Raw genomic sequence first — 12057 nt, 5'->3', positions numbered from 1 at the left:
GTTTATACAACAGAAACTCAAGAAACTACCCCTATACTCAATGACATGAATAACTATCCCAAACCAAATGTTGAGAGAAAGAAGCCAGATTCAAAAGAGTGTATGATGTATGAATCCATCTACATAAGGGCAAAAGTTAGCAAAATCCATGTCTGGTATTAGAAGTCAGGATAATAGTTACCTTTGGGGAGTAGTAAAGTGTAGATTTAGGAGAGCAAGTGGTAGGTTTCTGAGTGCTAGTAATTACTTTTTATCTGAGTGGTGAATACACGGGTGTGTTCATTTTTCATCAAACTCTGCACTCATATTTGGTGCCTTTTTCTGAATAAATGTTACACTGCAATGAATAGTTTATTTAGAAATTTTATTAGAAATGAGAAACTATTTTAGTAAGACTGAGTTTGAGTGCTCTACAGACATCAAGACAATTAAGTCTCACTGGCAACCATAGAAGAGTTTATTTACTTATTAATAAATTAATTCATTATTTATAATGCACTCTTTATTTTAGAATAGATTGAGATTGACAGAAAAGTCACAATGATGGTACAGAGAGTTCCCTTATACCACTCAACCGTTTTCCCTTTATTGTTAACATTTTATGTTACAACAGTACATTTATTACAACTAAGAAACCAACACTGATACATCACTATTAATTTATTCCACTCTTTATTCCAGTATCACTAGTCTTCCCACTAACGTCCTTTTCACGCTCCAGGATCCCATTCAAAACACCATGTTACATTTAGTGGTCCTGTCTTCTAAGGGAAGGGGCTCTGGTCTGTGACAATTTCTCAGTTTTTCCTTGTTTGTTTGTTTTTCTTTTCGTTAAGCTGGCAATTTCTTCAGGTTTTTTTTTCTTTTTTAATAGGATACTTGGGATTTCTAGTGTTTTCTCAAGGTTAGACTGTGTTTAAGGGTTTTGAGGAAGAATATCACAGAGATGAAGTACCCTTCTTATCACATCATATCATGCTATCAACTTGGCTTATCATTAATGGTGTTAACTTCCATCTGGCCAAGGTTGTGTTTCCCAGGTTTCTCCACAATAAAGCTACTTCTCCCTCCTTCCCATGTTCTTTGGAAGCAAGTCACCAAGTGCTGGCCACACTCAGGGGGAGTTGAGGGTGGGATGGGGATTAAGCTTCAATTCCTTTAAATTTTTTTCATTTTTGTATACAATTTATACTGCACATCATACATTAGCTCACTTCATGTAGGTAATTTATAATCACCCATATTATTTTGCTTTTTAGGCAATTAAATAGCAAGTAATGTGTAGTTCAACATTTCTTCATTATTGAATATTTTCCATCTTAATGAAAACCTTGTGATGAGATAACATGCAAACTAAAAAAAGGTAATATTGTTATCTACTGAAAATAATTAAAAAATGATTAAGGGAGACTGTGAGAGCATCTTCTTCAACAGAGGTAATGATCACGGGCTTCGGAATGTTGGGAGGGAGATGAACCTGCAGAAATATTTGTATCTGGGGCAGAAGAGGTTCGCAAACTCGGTAAATTAAGCCTTTAGAGCGCCTCTAACTTCTTTCACTTTTCCTCTGAGAATCTTACCACCCGTAATCCCTATGCATCCCCTGATCCATCAACTCTGACTGAAGAAGCCTAGCAGGACTACACTACAGATGGCAGGCCAAAGAGAGGCAGGGGTTATTTCCACAGTAGATTTGCAACCACTGCCGGCTGGGGAGTAACTGGCAATTTATAGGGTACGACTGGGGCTCGGAAGACAGCAGGAAGCCCCTCCCCTCGGCCTAGGAGAGGGCGGTCCAGACGCCGCCGTAGCCCCGCCCCAACCTTGGCCCCGCCCCGCCTCGCGGCCTGTGCGTCTTCCTTCCGGGTCGCGCTGGGCCGGGCTTGCCGCAGTCGCGCCGCAGCGCGGGAGCCTGGGATCCGCCCACGAGCCCCGGCGTCCCGGCGCCGCCTGGTCGCTGGTGAAGCCCACGGCGCGCGCCTCTCCTGCAGGGTACGGCCCTTCCTTTGCTTCTCCCTCCTGCGGGTCTCCGTCTTCCTTTTTCGGCGCTGGGGCTGGGCCAGGCCCGGGCGGGGCGCCGCGCTTCGGGGAGCCCGGGCGTCCGGCAGAGGCCCCCGCCCCGGCCTTCCCTTCCCCGCCGCCTGCGCTGCGCTTGTGGGGCTTGCTGGGGACCCTGCAGACAGTTCAGCTACCTCGGGCCCTGCTTCTCTGCGCCAGCCTGTCTGCGGGGCGTGAGACGTCGGCCCTTGCGCGCGGCGCAGGGTTGTTTACACCGCGGGGTTGGCGGGTAGTGCTGACCCTGCAGCTTTGAGTCGGCCACCTGCCCGCCTGTGTACTTGTTGCTCCTGCGCGTGCTGCCCTGATTTCTCTCTGGCACCCAATGGTTTTTGCCTAACCAGGCCCATGTCCTTATTCAGGACTGCCACAAGATAGCCGGCAGCAGCCCTGTGTCTATGTTTAGGCTATCCTTGGAGTACAGTGTGATGATGAGCATCCACTTGGCCTCCTTGTGAACATGTTTGCAGTGGGAGTGGTTTTGGGTTTCCTTGAGGTTTCCCAAAAGCTCATTGCCAGGAAGGCTCGGATGCATTCACTAATTAAAATATACAAATAATTAGAAAGTCAAGATGATAAAAACCTGTGATCAGGTTGTTGCGTTGGTAGGATACCCTGTCTGGCGTTATGCCCTGGAGGTCTCAGTCACACCGGTTGCGAGGATCTTGCTTCTGGTCTGTTAGAGGACACACACTGTCTTTACTGTTTATTGGCCTGCACTCCTCAGTTTCTTAAGTTCATAATATAGGTACATTTCTTTTTTTTTTCCTAAAAGATCACTCCATGCCTCTGTTGTCCTATATTACATATTGTACCTGATGGTTGAGTAGAGGGGGATTTTCCTGATACATCAACGCTTCCGTGGTCGTTTATTAGATACTAAGTTCTTGGGGGAAGGGACAGTGTTCTTGTCTTTCTAGTGACAGTATGCATCACCCCATAGTAGGCACTCTGTGTTCATTTGAATTGTTCGTTGAATTGGATTCTTTCCACAATTCTTTCTAAGTTCCATTGTTTTTCTTTTCTTTTCTTTTTTTTAACTGCAGTCCCAAATGTTACTTTTCTGAGCCCTGCATTTTCATGCTCGTCCCTTCTGTTATGGACTTGAAAATCAGAGAGGTCAGCTCAGTGTAAGATGTTTAGTCCTTTTTACTAACTCCATGGTCCAGTAATGCAATTTTACTCCTCTGTACAATGGCATCTTAAAATGTTGCTGTTTTTCTTTTATTTCTAAATGTGGCCAGTTAATAAAAACTGTCCCTTCTTTCTTTACTGGGTTAGTCTCATTGCCTCATCCTCTTAAATTCTGCTGTGATCAGCATGGATCCAACTCTGATATCCTCTTAAGAAAGACCTTTTGCCACATGAATTGTGTATAAATATCCACCTCTATTTTCTTCTAGTACTTTTAGTGATCTTATTCTTCATGTTTAAATATTTAACTGACCACAACTATATTTTAGTGTAAGAAAGGAAGTAAGACTCTTTTTATTCTCATAGTTGTTAGCCAGAGTCCCCATTTGTTGAATTCTGTTTTTCCCTGCTGATGACAAATACTATATTTATTTTAGGCCCTGCCTGATTTTTATATACTGTTGTTTTTCTAAACTGTTGTTTTCTAAACTACTGATCTCTAGCTTCCTATGCTGCTACCATGCTTCTCTTATTACTGTAGCTTTATAATGTGTTTTGATGTCTGGTAATTCAAATAGTGGGCATAAGTTGATTTTTTTTTTTTGCTCCTTCCTCCCCATGCCACCCTCACCTTGAAGTTTCTTGCCTCTTCTTGCAAGTATTATTTTAGCTTGCCTTTCTCTTGTTGCTTCTCCTTCCAGACATTGAAAATACATGTGTGTAAGTCTATGTGTGTTTCACAAGTGGTAGTGTACTATATATAATTTTCAGTAACTTCCAGTTAGTAATAATTGATGAACATCTTTCAGTGTCAGTGCATATAACCTTATCTCTTTAAAGTGTTTTTGATATTTCATTGTAGGAATAGTCCAGAATTTATTTAACCAATCCACTGTTGGTATTTAGGCCATTCCAAATTTATTTCTATTAGAAACAAAGTCTCAGGGGTCATTTTTTGTGTGTATTTGTGTGTGTGTGTGTGTGTGTGTGTATTATATATATATGTATATGTACATATGCACATTCGTTAATTCCTTAGTGTGAATGCTTAGACGTGGAATTGCTGGGTCAAAGGATAAATATGTTTTAAATTATGATAGATTGTTCTATGTTTCTCTTAAAAAGATTATTGTAAGAGTAAATTTATACAGTTTATCAGAAAGCTGCTGCTGTTGCTGTATCATTGCCAGGAATTGTCAAGGCTGAGTTTTACCCTACTTTCTAGCTAACAATCTCATGGATGGTGGCAGAAGACATGAGACTCCTGGTTCAGAGACAAAGCACAGCAGTAACAGTAGGCAGAGGATCATCCTTTTCTTGTGTTACTACCTTGAAGCCTGATTTCCATGGGGTGATGTGACGAGGGCCAGGTGATTCTAGCACATACAGTAGATTGCATTACAGGAGAGGAACCTTGAGCTTAAGGAACCTGACCCTTTCATAATAGGTTGCAGGTAGCCCTATCTAACCTTTGCCCTAGAAAGAGGCATTATCTTTATTATGTTGGATAGTAAACAAACCTGCCCTTTACTCCAGAGGGAGACCTCTCTATCTGCTAACCATGTTTGCTGTATAAATACCCTTGAAAAGATAGTCTGGAACAGAGATTATCAGTGCCCCTGCTTTTAAGATGTGCAGAAATGTGAGAGACCTATGGAGAATTGTCCCCAAATAATCTCTGCTAAGATGATCTGATCATTTTCTACATTTTAGTAATTTTATGGATAAAAGGTAATATTTTTTACTGTTTCAGTTTTGCATTTCTTTACTTATTGGAGTTGAATATCTAAATGTTTATTAGACATTTGTATTCTTTTGTTACTCACCTTTTCATATTCTTTGCTTAGTTTTCTAATGAAGTAATCTTTTTCTTATTGATTTGTAATAGCTCTTTATGTGTCGTGGCTATCAATGACTTGGTACACCATTTGCTAGTATTTTTTCATCTATTCTTTACATGCTGATTCTGGGAGCTTTTGCCATATAGAAATCTTTTAATATATATGTTGTCAGTTTTGTTTTCTCTTTCTTTACGGGATCTTGAGTTTCCACTCCAAGATCATTAAAGTACTCTGTATGTATTCTCTTATTGGCTATTTTCTGTTATATATTTTTATTGAAAAAAAATTGGTTGCTTTGATAATACATTTGACGCTTGAATAACATGGTTTTGAACTGTAAGAGTCCACATATATGTGGATTTTTTCCAACAGTAAATGCTCAGTACTGCACAATCCACTACTGATTGACTGCAGATGTGGAACTGAGGATAAGGAAGAACCATGTATATATGCAGGGCCAACTATAGGTTATACATGGATTTTCAACTGCACAGAGGGTCAGTGCTTCTAAACCCCATGTTGTTCAAGGACCAACTGTATTCTAAATTTACTGTTCTAAATGTATGGACATTTTCCCAAAGCATGTTTGGTAAACTATTCTTTCCTTGTTTTTTGGTGTGACACATTTATTGTACTAGACCCTTATTACTTTCTCAAAACTGCCAAATCATTAATCAAAATATGTTAGTCTCCTACTGTGTCTATGAATTTGATTGGATTCGTCCTTATAGATTGCTGTGTTTGTTCTTAGTGGATTTTAATCTTACAAAATATACAATTTTTTGCTCTGTTTAATTATTGCTGCCTTGAAGTCTATGTTGTCTGATACTACTGTTGCCATCTCTGACAGTTTTGTGTGCTCTAGATAGATCTTGATTGCCCATATATTTCAGTTATTCTATATCATTTTGCTTTACTTGTCTCTCTTATAAATATCAAACATCATTTAGCTAGTATTTTATTTTTCCTTCCGGCCATTCCCCACTCCCAATTTGCAAGTTTGCGTTTGTTTATTTATTTTTGGCATTGTTAAAAAACTTAAAAAAAAAGATAATTACAGATTAACATTATTTAAAAGAAATAAAACAAAGAAATCCTGTGTATACTTCACGCAGTTTCTTTGTGTGGCTACATCTTGCCTAACTATAGCACAATATTACACCCAGGATATTGACATTGCTACAGTCTACGCATATTACTCAGATTTCTTCAGTTTTACATGCATTTGTGTGTGTGTGTGTGTGTGTGTTTCCTGAAATTTTTATGTATATAGTCACCAGTCAAGATTCAGAATCACTCCATTACCAGGATCCCTGTGCAAAAGGGCTTATTTTTAAATTGGAAAATTTAACCTCTTCATATTTACTTTTTTCTCCCCTGCAAGTTTGGAAATTCTAAAACCATCTAGAATGGACTTTCTGTTGCCCTCATACCTCCTTGACTCCTTGCCTTCCTCATATTCTTGGTTCTGTTGATTTGATTTCCTTTTTACATCACTTGTCTTCTGTTTTTCTCCCTACCCATACTTTTCAACTTTACCAGTACTGCAACTATAAGGTCACTGGTTACTTGTATATTATGTCTTCCCCTTTTAAAAATTACTTACTTTAATTCATTTGTTTTTGACTGGAATACTTTCTTGAGTAATATTTTTAAGAAGAACTATGGGAACTATACTTGCGTGTCCTTCAGTCTCTTCTTGAATTCACTTTATGTAGATAGGTCTCTTGCGTCTGTGTTACAGGTTACTTATTCTTTTCATTTACGTTTTAAATTTATTTTGACCACCATGATTTTAATTTCCAATAACTTTAAAATTTTTTAAAAATTAGCTTTTACTTATTTTTGGGAACTATATCCTATTAATTCACATTGAAGAGAAAAGTTATTATTTTAAAACTGTTCTGTTTTTTGCATTAACTTTTATTGGCGACCATTTGCTCTAATTGCCCAAGTTGTTCCTCTGTCTTTAAAATGGCTAATTTGACTTGTATATATAAATGCAGATCTGTAATGACTAATTTGTTTCGGGTTGGGAATCTCTCTAAAGTCATGAAGGTCACTTCTGGACAGGTGGTTCCCTAAGGCCAGGTGAGTGGCTGGAGCTCTGAGATCTGGCTTTGCCCTGGGCATGATGAATGGGCAGGACATGCCAACTAGTAGATAATTGTCCTTTCAGGATTTGTTGGTCAAGAACAGACTAATAAGCTAGTATGCCCATAAACGGGCCAGTTCTGGGGTATCAAATCTCCAACTTGACTGTCTTGGTCCAAAACAAAGACTGATAACAGAAGCATATAGAACTGTTCCATTGCCCTAAGAATTCCTTTGTGTGGACCCTGTATAGCCATTGGAGTCAACCCCATCTTCTCCCCTAACTCCCTGGTAACCACTGATCTGTTTTCCTTACCTATGATGTTCCTCTTCCAGAATATCATATACATAAAGTTAAACAATATGTAGCCTTTGTGTCTTCTTTCACTTAGAAAATGCATAGTGAGAGTCGTCTCTACTAATGCCTGAATGAGTGATTTATTCCTTGTTATTACTGAGTAGTATTTCATTGGATAGATGCACCACTGTTTATCCATTTGCCTGTTGTAGGACATCTTGGATCCTTCCAGATTGGAATGACTATGAATAAATCTGTTACAAACATTTGTGTACAGGTTTTTGTTTGAATATAGGTTTTCAGTACACTTGGGTAAATACTAGGAGTGGTATTGCTGGATGGTTTGGTAAGGGTATGTTAAACTTTTTAATAAATTGCCAAACTATCCCAAAGTAGCTATACCATTTTGTATTCCCCCTGGAAGTATTTGTAGCATCCAATTTGACATCATCTTAAAATTTGATTAATCTGTATTAAACTGTTCCCAGATTTAAGATATTAAATACTATCTGTCTTAGGGTTTATTCTTTTGAAAGTACTGTTAAAATGTTTGCTAAGACACACAAAAGTATATCATGAAAGGAAAAAATAATAGATTGGTTTTAAAAATTGAAAACTTTTCTCTTTAAAAGATACTATCAAATAGATAAAAAGGCAAGTGACAGACTGGGAGAAAATATTTGCATATATAGAATAGATAAACAAGATTATACTGTATAGCACAGGGAAATATATATAAGATCTTGTGGTAGCTCACAGCGAAAAAAATGTAACAATGAATATATGTATATTCATGTATAACTGAAAAATTGTGCTCTACACTGGAAATTGACACAACATTGTAAAATGACTATAACTCAATAAAAAAAGTTTAAAAAAAAAAGCAAAGCATATCTCTGATAAAGATTGTGTCTAGAATGTTATAAAGAACTCTTACAACTCAATAAATAATAAGAAGGCAAAAAAATTATTTGGTTAAAAAAAGACGTTTCACTAAAGAAGATACAAATGGCAAATAATGACATGGAAAGATGCTCGTGTCATTACTAGTTAATTGAGAAATGCAAACTAAAACCATAGAATATCGCCACCTGCTCACTGGAACGGCTACATACTGACAATATTAACTATTGGTGAAGATGTGGAGCCACTAGAACTGTCATATATTGCTGGTGGAAATGTAAAATGCTATAGCTATTTTGGAAACATTTTGGCCCTAGAAATAACCCAGATGTCTATCAACAGGTGAATGAATATGTCCATTTAATACAGATGATTCAGCAATAAAGGAACAAATTACTGATACACATAACAACAGGAATAAATCTCAGTGATGCTAAGCAAAATAAATTAGACACAAAAGTAATACATATTTCGCTTATATGTAACTCTAGAATAAAGAACAGTATGATTTATAATGACAGCAAGCAGATCAGTTTTTCCCTGGTACAGGGAATGAGTGGGTGATTGGGAGGACAGAAATATTCTATATCTTGCTCCTGGTAGTGGTTGCATTGGTATGTCTTTGTGAAAACTCATTGAACGGTACACTTAAAATGGAGTACATATTTAGAAATGTAAAGCATACTCCAAAGTTAATTTAACAGTATTATGCCATTTTAGTTAATTGCTCTTTTAGCTTGAATGGCTAGCAGTGACATACCTATGATCTTGTACTTGGATTTTTGTTAGGAAAGCTAACTAAATTCAAAATATTTTTATTAGGTAAAATGGTCTTTATTTTAATGTACAAATGTATAGCTAGTATTTGGCTAAAATAAATTCACATTTACTTTATGGTTTTAATAGCTACAAAGAGATTTTTTTCTCTCTTCTATGAGTCCATTAAAATTATCCTCAACCAGATATTTCTAATTTTTAATACTCTTAAGTTTTAGTTAAATACACATTGTGTGTCTGTCTGCTAAAGGTTTAGGGTTATTCTAATTTATAGTTCTTCCCATTCACCATCTTTATTCTTCACCATCATTAAACAATTAAGAAAAACGTAAAATAGAGATAATACAGCATGTTTGGCATTTGTAAGTAAGGTACTTTGTAGTATCATACCTGTGTAATTAGAAACATGTCCTTCTTTGTCACTTGTGAGAGTATCTTGAGTAGGAAGTTTTCCAGATCTGCTGTGTCAGAAAGTCACCATTCACTTATCCTCTAGTTCCTACAGTTTTTTTTTTCAACATTGGCTCCTTAATTCTGTTTTCTTGCTACTAAAGATTGTTTATGCAATTTTTTATAAGTTTAGATATGCTTGTTAAAGTCCAGGAAAGAAAGAGAAGAAATAAAATGTTCTGCAGAATTAACCATTGTCAGTTCCTGGGTTAAATTGGTTCTAAATCTCATCCTTCATTTTCTGACAAGTTCATTCCTACTTTGACTTGTTAGGCACTTCTTGCTCAGTCCTCGCCATTTGCTCATTAACTCAGGAGATGTTTTGAACAGCCCGCCACTTTCCGTACTTTTTATATTTTTGAGGCCTACTTTGATTTCCAGAAGAGATAGGGGTCTGGTTTACCTCTTTGGTTTCAAAATTTTCCCCTGGACTTTAGGTTTTTCTTCCTGGTTGGTTCCCATACCTTTTCCTGCTTCATTTGCCTGGATTTTCCGAAAGCCTTGAGGCTGGAGAGGAGGCTCTGCTCTCCCTCTTCATGCACTTGGTTCAGTTAAGAACTCCACCTGTTTATTCTGTATTGGGGCCTCGTTGATTAAAATTTATAATCATTATAAAAATGTTTTAACTGGAGGAGAATTTATTTGAGGAGAGAGTGGCAGGTAAGTCATAATATTCCATCCCCAATAGTCTCTGTACTGACACTTACATTTTTTTCAATATAGTACATTGTGAATAATTATGAAGGAAAAGGGATGCTGTTGCTAAGACTCAGGCTCTGCTCCTCCCTAGCAGATCTAATACCAGAACAATATTAACCTGTCATTTTATCCTGACTCATATTATTGGCCTGTCTCTTCTCTTTTGCTCTGAGGTTATCCCCCGCCCTTTTCCTTTTCTTTTTTTTTAAAGAACTTCTTTTTCATCCACAGTTTTTCCAGTCCTTCATAGTCACTGTATGCTCTTAACACAGATTTGAAGTGTTAAAAAAAATCATCATATTTGAGAAAAGGGAGCTTTCTTTTACTTCTCCAGTCATCTCTTTCATGAGTTTTTCTTTAATTTCAATCAGAGTTTCTTTGTGGTCAAGGTCAGGTCTCTTTTATGTATTTAAGGCTGCTTTTGTACTAACAGAAGTTACCACTTTTTTACATTCTCTCTGAACAGTAAATTTCAATATGTGTACCAATATTCCTTATTGGCTGGCTTCAGGGAAGTTCATACATTTAATTCTTACCTATTGTGTTTCCATGATTATTTTCCATTTTTGTCCTCTTTTCCTTGATATCAAGATATAGAACTTTGTTTTGCTTTGTTTTTCAGTCTACATGTGCCTTATCTTGAAGGGTCACTGGTTTTATTTAATTCTCTTCTTGTCGTCTATTCTGCCCCAGACTCAAAAAAAGAAAAAAAAAAAGACCACATGTTTATTGAGCATATACTGGCATGTGCTAAGCACTAAGTACATAGTTACAATTAAGACATATTCTTTGAACTTGAGGAACTCGTCGTTGTCTCTTAGGGTAGAACAGTATCTCAGCATATAAGAAATGGCACACAAGATATAAGAGCAAAGAGAAAGTGGGTGGTGGATACGATCTGAGCCTTAAAGGTGAATAAGAGGATGCCAAGCATCCCAGAGGGGGTGGTCTTGGGGTCCCAGAGCCACCTGGCTTCGATGGGAGATGCTGAGGTGGGAAAGCACAAGTGCAGGTGAGGCCGCGGTGGATGTTCTGGTGAGTCTACAGGAAGGGTGGTGGGTGTGTGGAGCGGGAGGGACAGGTAGAAGACTGCTTCAAGGTGGGTGGAAGGTGCATCATGTGATCAAAGAGACAGCCTTCCTTTACTGGTGCCTCTGTTTTAGAAGAATGGGAAGGAAGAGGACCCAGGGAGGAGACTGAGAAGTTACGGTAGAGGTGGGAGGAGATACTGGAAGCCTATAGGAGGCAGGCCCGGAAAGAGGGCTGGTTCTAAGTGTCTCCTGCTGCAGCAAATTCAAATACAGTTCCATTCTTTTCTTGATTATTATTTTCCTCCTTTCCCCCATGTCTTGATTTCTAGACTCAATCAGAAAAGTCCTCTCCTCAAAGTAGTGTCCTTGATTAGTTTCGGTGGGATTCAGAAACAGCAGCATTTAAAGTTTGCCCTTTTTTTCTGGATTTGGTACCACATTACACCGTCTATGACATTCTGGTGACATGATGCAAAGCTGCTGAAACCCTTGTTTTTTCCTGTCACTTCATGGACATGTCTCTGTCATTTTGCAAGTAAGTTTTGCATCATGACTTGTCTTCAATGAGTACCTTACCTTTTGGCCTGGCCTTTTTATCTTTCCCATATCTTTTCACTTTAATATAAGTTGAGAACCCTCTTTTGAGTTTCCAACTTTTCTTCCGGGTTCTTCCATCACACTATGAACAGAGCCTTTGCGTTGTCCTGGCTTGAGCTCATCTGAATTGCCTCCTTTTGTTTATTTCGTGAAAAACGCTTTCCTTCCTCCCTGTCTG

The 12057-nt window shown here is 38.0% G+C and overlaps 1 protein-coding gene across 1 annotated transcript in view; it reads left to right on the top strand.

Moving 5' to 3' along the window:
- The first annotated feature begins 1857 nt into the window (after window positions 1–1857).
- Window positions 1858–12057, top strand: part of FBXL4 (F-box and leucine rich repeat protein 4) — a 63137-nt gene continuing 52937 nt past the window's right edge. The window contains exon 1 of the mRNA XM_072965644.1: window positions 1858–1992. The gene's annotated coding sequence lies outside the window, so the exon portion shown is untranslated. The remainder of the gene's footprint in view (window positions 1993–12057) is intronic.

Source organism: Vicugna pacos, chromosome 8 (genome assembly GCF_048564905.1).
Source record: "Vicugna pacos chromosome 8, VicPac4, whole genome shotgun sequence".
In the NCBI taxonomy this organism is placed as follows: domain Eukaryota; kingdom Metazoa; phylum Chordata; class Mammalia; order Artiodactyla; family Camelidae; genus Vicugna; species Vicugna pacos.
Note: the sequence above shows the minus strand (reverse complement) of the source record. Positions and strands in the feature narration are given on the sequence as shown.